Raw genomic sequence first — 15,229 nt, forward strand, 5'->3', positions numbered from 1 at the left:
AGTCTACAGCAATGATTTGGTCACATTACTCTGCTGCTTAAAACCCCCACCAGCTCCCCACTGCCTACACAACCAAATCCAAACACCCTGCATAGCAAGGCCTCTCCATCTGCCTCAGACTCCCTCTCCTGCCTCCTCTCTGGCCATTCCCCCTCCATCCAACCTCCTCAACACATCCCAAATCTAGATACTCTTCATGTCATGCACTTGCCCACCTCAATCCCTTCGCTTCTGCTTGCCCGTCCCTGTAGAATGTCCTCTCCCAAATGCCAGCTCATCTATGAAGCTCCTTCTGACCCTCACGCAGCCAATGGCTTCCTCTGCTGACAGATGCAGCATGTGGTTTATACACTCTCATCACTTCCTCACCCCGTGTTGGGCTGTGCAGATGCAAGAAGTGCTTCTCAAAGTGTGCTCCTAGGACCAGCAGCATCTGCACCTCCTGGGAACTTGTTTAAAATGCAAATTCTCAGGCCTCACCCCAGACCTACTAGATCAGAAAGTCTGGGGGCAGGGCCCAGTAATCTGTGTTTTAACCAGCCCTCCAGACTCTATTGCACACTCAGTTGGGGAACCACTGATGTAAGGTACCTGTACCCTACAGGTGATGCTTGGTACACAGAGAGAAATGATGGGTTAGATCAGACCACTTGGGTAGCTTTGAAAAAATACAGCTGGTTGGGCCTCACCTGCAGAGATTCTGATTTAATTGATCTGGGGTTGGGCCTGTGCATCCATGTTTTTTTGTCTCCCAACATTTTATTATCAATATTTTCAAACATACAAAACAGCTAAAAGACTGCACAGCGAACACCTGTATACCCGCCATCTAGATTCTGTCACCAACATTCTGCTATATTTCCTTTATCACACATCTATCTACCCATGCACTCATCCATTTTATTTTTTGATGCATTTCAAAGTAAGTTGCAGACATCATATACATCACACAAACACATCTGAGTGATTTAAAAGCCCTCCGGGGCCAGGCGCGGTGGCTCACACCTGTAATTCCAGCACTTTGGAAGGCCAAGACGGACAGATCACTTGAGGTCAGGAGTTCGAGACCAGCCTTGCCAACATGATGAAACCCGGTCTCTCCTAAAAATACAAAAATTAGCCAGGCATGGTGGCACGCACGTGTAATCCCAGCTACTCGAGAGGCTGAAGCACAAGAATCACTTGAACCGGGGAGGTGGAGGTTGCAGTGAGCCAAGATCGGGCCACTGTACTCCAGCCTGGGCGACAGAGTGAGACTCTGTCTTGAAGAAGAAAAAAAGCCCTCCAGATGGTTACACTGTGCAGTCAGGGCCTCTCTGATCCCAGGTGGGAAACTGACAGTCTCTTAGGCTCAGCTCCTGCTATGAAATGAGGAGGAGGAGGAGGATGCCTACTATGCCTTCCTGTCCCACTCTTACAAGGATTGAATGAGATCACATTTGAGAAAGCCCTTTGTAAAGGGCCATATGGTTAACAGAAAGTAATCCCTGACTCCGTGCTGGAGGAGGAAGGTGTCCAGAGCTGTTGCAGGATCGCTGAATAATAAACGAATTGCAAATAAATGACAAATAATTCTTTAGCATAAGTGCATCCCAAATATTGCATGAGACATACTCATACCGAAATACTCTTTGTTGCTTACCTGAAATTCAAATGTAATTGGACAACCTATATTTTTACTTGCTAAGTCTGGCACTCCTAGAACTCAGTCCTGTCTTATGGAGAGCATCAGGATCAGAACCCTCTACCCAGAGAAGAGTCAGGGCTGGCAACAGGGACTACAGCTCTACCTAGCCAGCCTCTCATGCTCCTAGGATTTAAATGTTAATGTCATCCAAAAACACCCTCACAAAAACATCCAGAATAATGTCTGACCAAATATCTGGGCACAGTGGCCCACCCAAATTAACATATAAAATTAACCACCACAGTCAGCAAGTCTCAAACATTAGAGTACAAAAGTCTCACTGGGGAGAACCAATTAAAATGCAGGTCTCCAGGCCCCACCCCAGAGATTCTGATGCACTAGCTTGGCACAATGCCCAGAAGCCAGCATTTTAGCCATCCCTCCAGATGGTTGCGATCCAAGGGCTCCATGGGCCCACTTTGGGAAGCACTGCAGTTGTCACTCAATAAATATTTGCCGACTAAAGGGATGTTGGAGGTAGGAGTGTGGGCAGCAAGGCATCTGAGCCAGGGCTAGACCACCTCTGCAAGACTGTGTCCTAGGGGCTCTGTGAATGGCCCCCAGTGGAGTGATGGCAGATGGGGAACCAGCCAGCCAGTCCTGCCCCCAGGCAGGGACCCACAGCTGAGTTTGCAGACAGACGCAGGAGACAGAATTACAGGCAGAGGGCAACTCCACCAGCCCTGGCACTAACCCAAAGGGCAAACCTTTGAACCAGGCCTGGCCCCACCTGGGCCCCAGGGTGCCCTTCTCTGTCCCATGCAAGTCGGTGGGTGGACGTGCTCGGCCTCTCATGAGCCGATGAGATCATGGCTCAGGAATCTCTGTGCAGTCGGTTGCCCCTGAAAAGAACCGCTCACTGAGCTGGGGAAGCGAGCAGCTCAACGTTCACAGGCAGGCTGGGGAGGCGGGGCGTAGGGCCACAGGGACCCGTGCAGCATCCCAAACACTTCAGAAAGGAAGAAAATCAACCCTGGGCTGTACAAGCCCATGATGACAGAGCTGGGTTTTTTCTTTTAATAGACTCCCATAGACTGGTGATTAGAGTTATGTTCCTGAAAACCTTACAGCTAAATAGGTAACTGCCAGAGAATGACAGGGTCTGGGCAGAAAGAGACTCTCGGTGGTGGGTTAGGTCCATCTCCCAGGACCAGCGTTCTAAACATTTCAGTGTGATAGAAGGCTGGGAGCAGACCCCTCCGCTGGGCAGCCTCCAGGGGTGGAGAGGCATGGACAGCCAGCTTCGTGTCAGAAGAGGCATTCATCCTCAGGGCCTTGCCTGATGGGGAGTAAACAGGTGCTCAATAAATGCATGTTCAGCTCAACTGAGCAAAGGGTAAAACAAGAGGAGAGGAGGCTAGTGCTGCCCCTATTCCAGGCCCCTTTTACACCTGTTACCACGTCCTGCAGCTCCGGGCTGCTCTGTTTCCACCCCTTCTGTGCAACCTCAAATGTCACCTGGCTCCCTTCATGCTCGTCCTCCTGCCCAGGTCTTGCTTGGCCATCTTCAGCCTGCCCTGTGAGCCATCGCACAGTGGCTCGGAAGGCGGTTCAGAGAGGGAGACGCAAGACACAAAGAATGTCTTGAAAAGAAGGGACAAAGCACTGGGGCTCTGCAGGCTGGAAAAGAACAATGGGATAAATGGGATGGGAGGCGGGGGAAGAAGCAAAGTCCTCAGGTGTCTGAAGGGTTATAACTGAGAGAGGATGACCAGAGACACCTTCACTCTCAGGACAAGACAAGGTGAACGTGGACAGTGGAAAGACCCGCTGAGGAGAACATTCAGGATCGGAGCAGCAGAGAGCCCCTCTGTCTCTGAGATCGCCTGGGTGTCTCCAGGAAGAAATGGTTTTCTGCCTGATGTGGACTGCAGAGCTGGCCAAGCAGCCCGCCATCCACGAACACTTTCACATACTCCCAACTCTCTTCCCGGATTTAGCTTGTGCCACCTCTGGGGGTTCCCAGTTCCACATAAGTTTACTTCCTGCTGTGTAAATAGCACTTACTTTCATTTGTGCTACAGTTTCTTTTGGCTGCCTTCAGGGGCTCCCCTTCTCTCTTGTTGTGATTTCAGGGACTTGGAGATGAAATCCACATGTTACCCTATGGCAGCCTTAAGGGAGAGGGGGATTCACAATTGGGATGTCCCCCCATCACTTTTTCCTTTCTGTCCTGGGATCCTGGTAGATATTTCATCTCACTTCAGAAAGACAATCCCTTAAAGAAGGAACAACAGGCCATCCATCTGGTTTTCCCAAGGCCGGGACCGTGTTGTCTCCAGCCCCCTTGCAATAATGCCTGGCTATCTGGCTGTTTGTTTTGGCCAAACCAGCATACAGGCTCAAAACCTTTAAGGGAACATTTCTCACAGCTCCTTAGATTTACTGGGTTATGTCAGAGCACTGACAACTCCCCATTTATGGATATGACTTTATTTTCCCCTAAATGTGTGTCCTTGCATATCCAGGGTAAAGTGATGCTACACTTATTTGGGCCATACGCAATAGCTTGCCTGACATTTCATCACTTGGAAGCTGCTGATGTTACCCACATTTTGTACTGGACTCTGCTACTGACATCCCCGACTTAAAAAGTATCATTTCTCTTCTGTTTCATTCTTAAGCCAATCTCTGACTCATGACACAAAACTCCATCCCAGTCCCAGGATGATGTATTCTGGTGTGGATCTAAAGGACCAAGGAATTGGCCGGGCATGGTGGCTCACGCCTGTAATCCCAGCACTTTGGGAGGCTGAGGCAGGCAGATCAACTGAGGTTGGGAGTTCACGACCAGCCTGATCAACATGGAGAAACCCCGTCTCTACTAAAAATACAAAATTATCCAGGTGTGGTGGTGCATGCCTGTAATCCCAGCTACTCGGGAGGCTGAGGCAGGAGAATTGCTTGAACCCAGGAGGTGGAGGTTGTGGTGAGCCGAGATCGTGCCATTGCACTCCAGCCTGTACAACAAGAGCGAAAAGCCATGTCAAAAAAAAAAAAAAAAAAAAAAAAAAGGACCAAGGAAGCGCTCCCTGTTTCAGGGATGCTGGGGTGGGTGGTGGTGACTGATGGTCAGCTTCCCTAGAGAGCTTGAAGACCAGGACCAAGGCCAATCATTCTGGCCAGCCGTGCTCTTCCTGGATGCTCTTCCATTTGGGCAATGGCCCAAATTATTATTATTTTTATTGTGGTGAAGTATCCATAACACAAAATTTACCATTTTAACAATCTTTCAGTGTCCAGTTCAGGGTCATTAAGTGCATTCACACTGCTGTGTACTATCGCCACCATTCATCTCTAGCACCTACTCATTTTTCCCAGCTGAAACTCTACCCATTAAACAGTAACTCCCCAATCCCCACTCCCCGCCTGCTCCTGAGAGCCACCATTTCTACTATCTGTCTCTGATTTGACTACTGTAGGTTCTTCATGTAAGCAGACTCTTACAGTATTTGCCCTTTTGTGTCTGGCTTATTTCACTTAGCATAATGTCTTCAGGGTTTATCCATGTTGTAGCATGTATCCCTAAGTTATTTTTTAAAGCACATCACCAGGTAGCACTTTGGGGACATGGCAAAGAAAGAATGGACATAGTTACTGGAGTGGCACCCATAAATGTGGGCATGAACACACACTTGGCTCTTGCAGGCTGGTGTGTGTTAAATGGACATGTGCTTGTGCACCCCCTCTGAGTGCCCTCCACGAATCCCAGGGGCCTGCCCTCCCTCCCTTTAGGAGCAGTTCTCAGACCATTCTGTGCATAACATAAGAGACACCTGAAGAGCTGGTCATAATGTGGGTCCTAGGCCCCTTGGAGCTTGTGTTGGGCCCGGTGCCACAGGTGATGCTGAGGTAGGGGACTGGGCACCCCACTTTGGGAGGACTTCCATCCCAGGGCTGCTCCATGTTCCACAAGGGAAAGACGTGACCCCAGCCTTGGTTCATGTGTGGCCAGGTGAATTTGACAGCTTCCTGGGAAAACCAACAGGTAGGGCCCCATTGGGAAATAAGGTCACTACATCCCTGAGAGCATGTCTGGCCTATGAGAGTCAGATCTAACTTCCTACACTCACTTCCTACTCTCTTTCCCATGGAGGTCCCCATTCTCTTCTCAACGAACTCCTGAACAGCACATCGAGGACAAAGCAGCATGCTGGAGGCAGAATGAGACAAGAACACCGAGGCTGTCACACAGGCAGAGCTTGAACCAAGCCATGAGAGAGGCACACAGGCACTGTTTTCTGAGCAGAGAAAGAACACTTTTGGAGCAGGGAAGGCTTCTCCGCTTCTCAGAGGAGGTGGCACTTGAGATAGACAGAATCCTGACAGTAGATAGAAGCAGAAGGGGGTCTCGTTCCAGAAACAGGTGATGTGGGTTTGGGAGGCAACCAGGATCTGGTGTGACACGGATGGATGGAGTCTCTGAGTCGGAAGTCTGGGTATAATTCCAAGTGCTTTGCGTTTGGCCATGTGACCATGGCAGGTCATCAGCCCCTGCAGGCTGTGAGCCTCAAGTCAGGGCTGGAGTGACAGGAGCAGAGGCTGGGACCGTACAGTGGAGGGCTTTGGCTGCACTTAATTTAGAGAGAGGTTGGGAGCCATGCAAGGCTTTAGAGCAGAGACCCACACTCCTTTTAGCCACAGGTAGGACAAGGGTGGAGGGTCGAGTCTCTTGACTTCTCATGTCCCATGAGCAGCAGCTGGTTGGCCTGACACCTCCAAACCCTTCCTCATTTCCCATGTGGAGGATTTCCTCTAGTGAGGGCATAGTCTCTGGAAGAGGGTTTCCTCCGGCTCCTGAGAGGACTGACAGCCCCCTCCCAGCACTGGTTCACAAAATCAGGAAATGTGGATGCTAAATAATTCATAAACACATTAAATAAGATTGGCTGTAGCCTCGATCCCTGGGGAGCTCACTGTTAATACTTCCCTCATTTAATATCAGCCTGAGCCAGACATCATTAGGAAGGGAAATCTTCTCTCTCTTTTAAAAAATCATGTAGCTTAAATGGTTTGGGATTGTTTGCTACTTTGCATGATTTCTGCCACCGCTCCCGCCCATTATGGGGATAATTAAGAATTGACTACAGTTGGCAAAAAGCATTCAACAGCCAACTTTTTATTTGGCTTTTTCAAGTGCCCCAGCCCTCCTCCTGTTTCCCCACCAACCCTCGTCTTCCCTTTCTAGTCCCTGCAGCCATGCAGCCCAGATCCCTTCATGCACCACCCCCCACCCCCCAGGTCTGCTGCCTGTAAACACACTTACAGTCCCATGGAAACCACACACTGAATGGAGAAAAAGCAGGGAGACCATTCACTCTCCTCTTATTCTACTGCCCCATTTCCTCCAGGCACCTTGCCTGATGTCCCTCGGGCCTAAGGCCAGAGTGTATTTGTTCGGCTGCCCTAGTCACCCGGGAATGGGGTGGGCTCAGTTCCCAGGCCTGTCCACCAGCTGGTCATTCTCTCTTTCGAGAGTCACTCTCTCCGACCGGCTGAGGCAGGATTAAAGACGTCAGGAGGAAGAGCGTGCCTCTGATCACAGAAGGAAGGGTTAGAGACACCAGGCCGACCCCAGCCGGCCAGGCAGGGCGGCTGCGGGATGAAGTGATCACTGGTGTCCATTGCCCCAACTCCACCTGCAGCACTCCTCAACCTCCTGCTGGTCAGAAGAGGCAAGGGGCATGTGGCCAGTCAATTTTGAGGGGCAGCTCCAGGCATTGGGGTGATCTTTAAGGCTCGTCTCCTTTATTTCCCTGCCTCCAACCAGAAGTACATCTAAGTCATCTCAAGGATTTTTTTGGGTGGGTTTTGTTTCATTTTTTTTCTCTGTCCTCATGTCACTTATTTCTAGTATTCTAAAATCCTGAACAATCTTTGTGCAGTCTAACTTAAATTTTTTCTCCTGCAGGTTCAATGCATTATGGGTTGTTCTGAGCTCAGGAAGCTGGAGCCTCACCTTGTGCACAATAAATCATCCGCGGGGCGGGGCGGGGGGGTGGTAGAAAAAACCTATAAAGACACACGAGAAAGCCAAGCTACTTTTGGGGGAGCACAGAGAAGCTTCTAGAATGGCTGGCAGAGTCCTATTACTTGACTTGGGTGATGATGTAAAGAGCTGGCGCCTGTAGTCCCAGCTACTCGGGAGGCTGAGGCAGGAGAATGGCGTGAACCCGGGAGGCGGGGCTTGCAGTGAGCCGAGATGGCGCCACTGCACTCCAGCCTGGGCAACAGAGCGAGACTCAGTCTCAAAATAAATAAATAAATAAATAAATAAATAACCCATTACTAAAACATCTACTTTGTGTGGTTTTCTATATTTGTTTTATAGCATCTCAAAGTTTGAAAATTGAAAGAAAAAATATATCATCAGAGTGTTTAATTAGTCTGTTGTATCTTCATTCAGGCTCCCCTACGAAGCCCTCCTTTAGGGTGAACAACCCCCACTTCTTTAGCATCTCCTCCAAGGCTCAGAACCCCTGCACCAGTTGGTTGACCAAATCCTGTGACAATTGTCTCGAGGGAACCTTTCAGGCCAGGTACTGCTGGAGCACTTAAAGGATCAGAGAGCCAGGACTTCCTTGAGCTTCCAGAACAGATTGTGACTGTTTTGTGCTGGTTTGCTAATAAATATCTTAGACAGACAGAATTTGGTCTGAGATTGACTTTCATGATAACCCAGGAATGAGGTGAGGAGAAGGCCTAAAGCCCTCACCTACCACTAAAGATTGGAGGCTACTGGCTGGGTGCGGTGGCTCACGCCTGTAATTCCAGCTCTTTGGGAGGCCGAGGCGGGCGGATCACGAAGTCAGGAGATCGAGACCATCCTGGCTAACACAGTGAAACCCCGTCTCTACTAAAAAATACAAAAAAAATTAGCCGGGCGTGATGGCGGGCGCCTGCAGTCCCACCTACTCGGGCGGCTGAGGCGGGAGAATGGCGTGAACCCGGGAGGCGGAGCTTGCAGTGAGCCAAGATCACGCCACTGCAGTCCAGCCTGGGCGACAGAGCGAGACTCCGTCTCAAAAAAAAAAAAAAAAAAAAAATAGATTGGAGGGTACTGATGTTTACCAAATTGAATTTAACAGTCGGGCAGGACCTGCTTGACCAGAGCCAGTTCACCTGAGCCTGGCATTCAGTAACTGCTCAATAAATGTTAGTGTTGTGATTATCTTACCCCTGCTGTGGAAGCAGAGGGAAAGGGAGTGGTAAGGGACAGGGTAAGGGGTAGGGAAAAGAGGAGGAAGGAGAAAGAAGCAAGGGCAGGTCATTCCGAGAGTTTGGCTCTTAGTAGGAAATTCATCATACGCTTCATCATTGGTCCTACGTGCAGAGCAGTAAAGAAATAAACAGCTATCAGGCCGCCTTTCCCTTCCTACAACGTTTTGCTATGGCGGGCTTGCCCATAATTCTCCAAGTAACCTTCCTTCTTCTCTTCTCCTTCACTGTCTCCCGCCCCCCGCCGTGGCCCTGTAGGCTCATTCACATAGGGCCATAGGGCCATCCCTCAGGGATTGGAAGCTGGAGGCGGGCTCTGAAGGTCCAGCGGGAACTCTCCCCTCAGGTCTGTCTGCCTCACCTCCCCAATCCCACAGCTAATGAAGAAGCCTGGCAAAGTGTTTGGAGGTCCTCCCACTAACCCTATCACTCCCATTCTGGCCAGCAGGGGTGGCCTCAGAAGGAGAGCATCTGGGTTTGCCACTAAAACCCCCCTTTGCTGTCGCTTGTCACTCGGGGGCTGCCAATATGCCCATGCCTCTTCACGTCCGTCTGTGGCTTCTGTTTGGGCCCATGTCTTTGTCTCTTTGCTCTTTCTCCCTCTGGGGCTCCTCTGCTCCAACAAAAACCCACAGCAGAATCCTGGGCACATCACAAATAGTTTTCATTAAGAATAACGACAAAGGTTACCCATTGGGTACAATGTTTGCTATTTGGGTAATGGGTACGCTAGAAGCCCAATCCCCACCAGTACACAATATACCCATGTAACAAGCATGCGCATGTATCCCCTGAATCTGAAGGAAAATTTAAATTGAAAAAAGTTCTACTTAAAAAAAAGTAATTAAAAAGAAAGCTTCAGAGAAGGAAAGAGGAAATTAGATTTTATTCTAAATTTGTCTGACACAGGCAATTCCCCAGGGACACAACTGAAAATGTAAAGGCCCAGAAAAATCACAGGGGAAAAAAATAATTTCCCCCTGTTTCTCCCAAAGACTTCTTTGAAATACACGATTTCAAATACGTTTCTGGATCCTAAAACTTTTTAGAATGAATAAAGTGTCTAGGATAGGGTATTTTTATGTTCCCCAACCATTCCTAAAAATTACACCGTAAGATTTTAAGTTAAAAAAGCTACATCAATCTTTTTGTCTGCATATAATGATGCAACTTGTTCGACATTCCTTTCCAAATGACCTACAGAAAAATCAATTGTTTCTGAGAATCCAAGTACATTTCCACTTATAAGTATAGAGGAATTAAAATGGATTACTGTAATGAAAAATGGCCAGGCACAGTGGCTCACACCTGTAATCCCAGCACTTTGAGAGGCCAAGGCAGGAGGATTGCTTCTAGCCAGGAGTTCAAGACCAGCCTGGGCAATATAGCAAGACCCTGTCTCTAAACAAAAAAAAATTTTTAAAGAAATTAGCCCGGCAGGTTGCACTTGCCTGTAGTTCTAGCTACTCTGTCCTAGCTGAAACAGGAGGATCCCCTGAGCCCAGGAGTTGGAGACTGCAGTGAACTATGATTGCACCACTGCACTCCAGCCTGGGTGATACAGTGTCTCTTAAAAAAAAAAAAAAGAAAAGAAAAAGAAAAATGAGAAAAATGTTGTCCCCAGCAACTCCAGCTTCTGTGAAAGTACTGGATCTAGGATTTGGAGGCAGATCTATGAAGAGGTAAAAGGGGAATGGCCACAGCATTTGATAGATCTACCCCCAGAAAGCTCCCAAACCCCAGTGCCCAGCTGCTCACTGCTGCAGATAGCTGGAATCTTGCGGGAGGAGGTGTGAGCCCAGAGAAAGCTAGGGGATCTCCCAAGCAAATCCCATCCCCCAACAGGGTGGCCACGCCAGCCTATGGTTCCAATCTGCCCCTTCCGTCTTCTACTGCATGTGAAAAGAAATGGAGCCATATTTGGAAAAACATAGTCCAAATCAAGAAATAAATTAACATGTGAAAAGAGAGAGAAGCTTGTCCCAATTTAGGCAAATCTTCAGTTTTCAGGACTCTGGGAAGACGATAAAAATGAAGTGTTAGTAGAATCAAAAATGACTCAAGGTGATGGCTCAAAGAATGGGGCTGATTAGATAAAATTCTATGGAGTAAATTGTGTTCAATGAGATTTAAAGGTTTCCCTCTCCTTTCTTTTCACAATTCCTTTTCTGAAAATAAGTGCTTTTCTGTTTCTTGCCAACACCAAGTCCAGAAAGCATAATACTGTCCTTTGTCTTACTCTAAGTGTGTTGTAGATGGATTATTCTGTTCAAGCCTTTGCCTACTTATTAAAAAGTGTCAGAAGAAAGTGGATGCGAGACTTCTGAAAGGACAGGTGCTTTGATAATGGGAAACTTGAAATTATTAGCAGAGCAAACTGCAACATACAATTTGATATACCCAAAAAGCTAGTTTCATGTTTATTAAATCAATTATATACAACCATTTTTGACATTTTGAAACAAAGAGACATGAGATCTTCTGAAAAATCACCAAAACCAAAGTTGCATACAAATGTTCATTTTCCTTCTAATATTCGAAAAACAAATGATCTCTTTTCCCTGTGCATCCAAAGAATGTTTAAATCCAAGATAAGTCACTCCTGTTGCTCCCCATAAGGCAAGAGAGGCTGGAGGGGGCACTGGGAGATGAGGCAGGCCCAGAGCATATTTGTGTGTGTGTGTGTGTGTGTGTGTGTGTGTGTGTGTGTGTGGTGTGTAAGTGTGCTGGTCTTCCCTCTACTTCCCTGCAATGCAAATGGTGGGTAGAAAGGAACACACACACAGACACACACACACACACATACAAACATGCACTCATTTGCCAAGGGGGTGTCCACTCAGCCAAGAAAAAACTCTCAGCTGAAGTTAACCCTATAACCCTGCATTTGCTCTACCATCTTCAAAAGAGGTTTGAAATTCTTTCCCAAACTTTGCTGCACTTTCCATGAGAATGGGGATGTTCCTGCATAAAACATGAGTTTAGGAGGGCCGTGAGCTAGCAGGCCTTGGGGAGCTTGTGTGGGGCCCGGGATTGTGGGGAAGAAGAACAGAGAGGTGGGGGAAGGGAAGGGAGGCTGTTTTCTCAGGCTGCATTTCTTGCAGGCTCCTTGGAGACCAGAGAAAGGCCAGGAAAGGTCTCAGCTGGGGCTGGGCCCTCACAGAACCCGCGGAAAAAGGGATGCTGCACTTAACCCCGTGGAGCCAGATGGGCTGGGGTTTGAGGACCTCCAGGAAAGTGATGCCGGGAAGGCAGGGGAGAGAGAGAGAGAGAGATTAGAGAGGGTAAAGTTCTGGGAAGGGAAAAATGCAGGTGGAGGGGGGAATCTACTAAACATTGAAGATGCAGTCTTGTCCCCCCCATAAGTGGGTTCACAAAGGACAGGGACAAAAGTTCTACTTCTATTGGTATCTGCACAGAATCCAGCCAGTGGCGGGCCTTTTACATGCTGTTTTTGAATGGCTGCAGGTGGGCAGGCAGGATTCTTATCCTGCTATCAGCACCCCACTGAGTAGGATTTAGGGGTCTGCAAGAGGTCCTCTCCCTCAAACTGGTTATTAGCACTGCTTGAATTAACTCAGCAATGAGCTAAATGCCAGCAGCAGGAGAGAGATGTTTGGGCATTCTGCTCCTTGGGGATAGAGCCCTCGTGAAAATCACTGAGGCACCACTCTCTCCAGAGGCTCGGAAAGGGCAGGAGTGTTTATGCTGCTGGGGCAGCAGAGGTTCTCAGGTGGCCATGGTGTGTGCTATGGACGGACGCCCTGTATGGGTCACTGGATTGCACACATACCTCTGCAGCCTCCTCCTGACAGGGACTGGGAGAAGAGAGCCACTGAAATTAATGGGGATGTAAACTACCTTGAATCCCTTTCTGGAAAAATCAGGACATAAGTAGTGAGTTTTGTTGGGGTTGGGTTTTTGAAATTTATTTTTTTTTTCAATTTTGAGAATTTTATGATACCTGCAAAATAGCTGGCAGTGCTCCAGAATGTGGTTACTGGATCTTTGCAAGTCACTGGTTACTTACCGCAAGTTGGAAAATGCTGAGACCAGCCACAAAAGGAAGTGCAGTTGGAAGGGGGGCCTCAGAGATGTGCAACAGTAGTGGTCTTCAAACCTGAGCTGCATCAGAACCACCCAGAAGCCATGCAGAAACCCTGGCTGCTGGCCCCCAGCCACAGAGATCCTGATTCTCCCTCTGGGGTGAGACTCGAGAATCTGCATTTCAAAAAGTCCCCAAGTGATGCTGCTGCTGCTGGTGCAAGGAACACACAGGGAGAATGACTGTTCTAGAAAACCCCTCCTTTTGTAGGTGAGGAAACTGAGGCGATAGGGTTTTAATGGCAGAGCCAGGAACTCACAGCCAGGTTTCCTGAAAAGAAAGTGTGGCACCCAGCTCTAGCATGAAACCCCAGTGTGGAGGTGAGGCAGAAGGGAGAGGACAAAACCCATACCCAGCTAAAATCAAACACCGTCTGTATCCTCCATGTGCTAAGGTCAAGTCTACAGAACCCCAACCACCTGGATCCCACTGGAGGGGCGGAATGGGAAACTGAGAATGAAGCAACCAGTTGGACAGGCAGGCAGCAGCAGGAGGAAGAGAGGGAGCACACAGATTACAGAAAGCAATTAACACAGAGTGGACAATTGAGGGACACTGGGGAGCCTCCTGACAGCCCTGGGGGGCACAGATTAACAAGCCTCTCTAGGACTTGGCAGTTGGGAGCAAGCCTGCTGCTTCCAGCTGTGACTTGACCTCACATCTGTTATCTCCTAAGGCCTTGGGGTGGGGCCTGGAAAGCTCTGCTGGGAGAATGGCCAGAAAAACCAATTAATCTCGCCTCATCTGGGCTCTCATGCCCGTGAGGGCTACCACACCTCAATCAGCCTTGTCCTCTTCGAGACTGGGAGCTCCTCGAAGCCAGAGACACATCACCTAGCTCTAATCTGGTAAGCATTCGGTAAAAGTTGGATAAAGAAATGAATGCAGGCATGAATGCAGCCCTTCTGCTCTGGAGAAGCAGGCTCTGCCATCAGTGTACTTAAGAGGAATCCCACCGCGTAATCCCACCTGCTGGGGATGGCCAGTGGGGCTTCTGTTGCTAATTGGCACAGTATGGACAGAAGTCCCTCTTCTCCAAAATGTCCCCTCTACATCTTTCTCGCTGCTCCGCTAGAGGAAAACAATCTTTTTGCATCTAACCAGCATATGTTCGGAGAGAGTCCACACCCCTGCTCTGGGAGACTGGTCTTGGAATCCCTAACCTTATGAGAAGCTCCTATTGTCCACAGATGGCCCCTTGTCCCATCAGTTTCAGATGGGAGGCTCAGAGCCCCTGCAGATTCCCAGCAGCCGCACAGAGGCTGCTGGTGGGTCAAGGAGGGCTGTGAGCTGGGGTCTGCTGCCTGATGTTGCCAGGCTTAGTTGTGGGGAGAAAGGTCCCAAGTGCAGAGCTGCACTGAGGCTGCAGAGGCAGTGTCCTGGCTCTGAACCTTCCCCTCATAGTCGACCCTAGACTGGCCCACCAGGGCTCTGGTAAGGCTTCCTGATTCCGTGCCTGGTCTCATGGACATGTGCTGTGCCTTCTATGGCAGCCCACAAGGGCCTCTGGGGCTCTGAAGGACCTCTCTGTCTCTATTCCACTTTGGGTAATCCTCATGTCACTTCTGGAAGTTTCACAGACCAGCACAGAACAGAATAGACACAGGGTAGATGGGACCCAGCTCTGTCGTGGGGCCATGAAACTGCAAACCTCAGAGCATTACACCCTAGAGGTTGGAAAGGTGCAAATCACAGCATTACTTATTTACCCCAAAGCTGCCCATCTGGCGAGATTTCTCTCCCTTACTCCAATGTCCGTTGAGCTTTTCAGAGAAAATTGGTTCCCTGGAGGAGTAAAGGTCAGAAAAAGAGGAGAAGGGTGAAGACTCCCAAACAGTTGCTGGGGGCAAACTGATTCTGCGTAGTTAGGCAGAGACCATGAAGACTCAGGGCCCTAAAAATAATATGCTGTGTCTTGTCTGGGGTGACTAAAGATCCCAGGCAGCACTGTCCAGCCACCTCCCTGTCCCGGTTCTTTAGATGCTGTTTAGAGATTGTAAACTTACCTTCTAGAATCGAGCATCATTAGAGATAAAATCTCCTGAAATAGATCACACAAGGCATTTCAAAGCCCAGCAGGCTGATTAAGAGATGATTTGTTGGTTTGTGTCACCTGGAGCACCTCTCAGCTCCCTTCCACAAATTGGATTTTGGCCAATAACTTCTCTGCAACATGAGGCTTCCTATCAGTCCCTCCTCTGCTAAGGGGGAGCTGGGGA

General features: G+C 48.9%; 1 protein-coding gene across 9 annotated transcripts in view; it reads right to left on the minus strand.

Moving 5' to 3' along the window:
* Positions 1-15,229, minus strand: part of SEMA5B (semaphorin 5B) — a 119,951-nt gene that overhangs the window by 67,001 nt on the left and 37,721 nt on the right. The window contains exon 1 of one of the 9 annotated variants that reach the window (XM_034957191.3): positions 216-236. The exons of the other annotated variants lie outside the window; for them this stretch is intronic. The gene's annotated coding sequence lies outside the window, so the exon portion shown is untranslated. Of the gene's footprint in view, positions 1-215; positions 237-15,229 lie in introns of those variants that run through there. 9 annotated transcript variants of the gene reach the window in all.

Source organism: Pan paniscus, chromosome 2 (assembly GCF_029289425.2).
Source record: "Pan paniscus chromosome 2, NHGRI_mPanPan1-v2.0_pri, whole genome shotgun sequence".
In the NCBI taxonomy this organism is placed as follows: domain Eukaryota; kingdom Metazoa; phylum Chordata; class Mammalia; order Primates; family Hominidae; genus Pan; species Pan paniscus.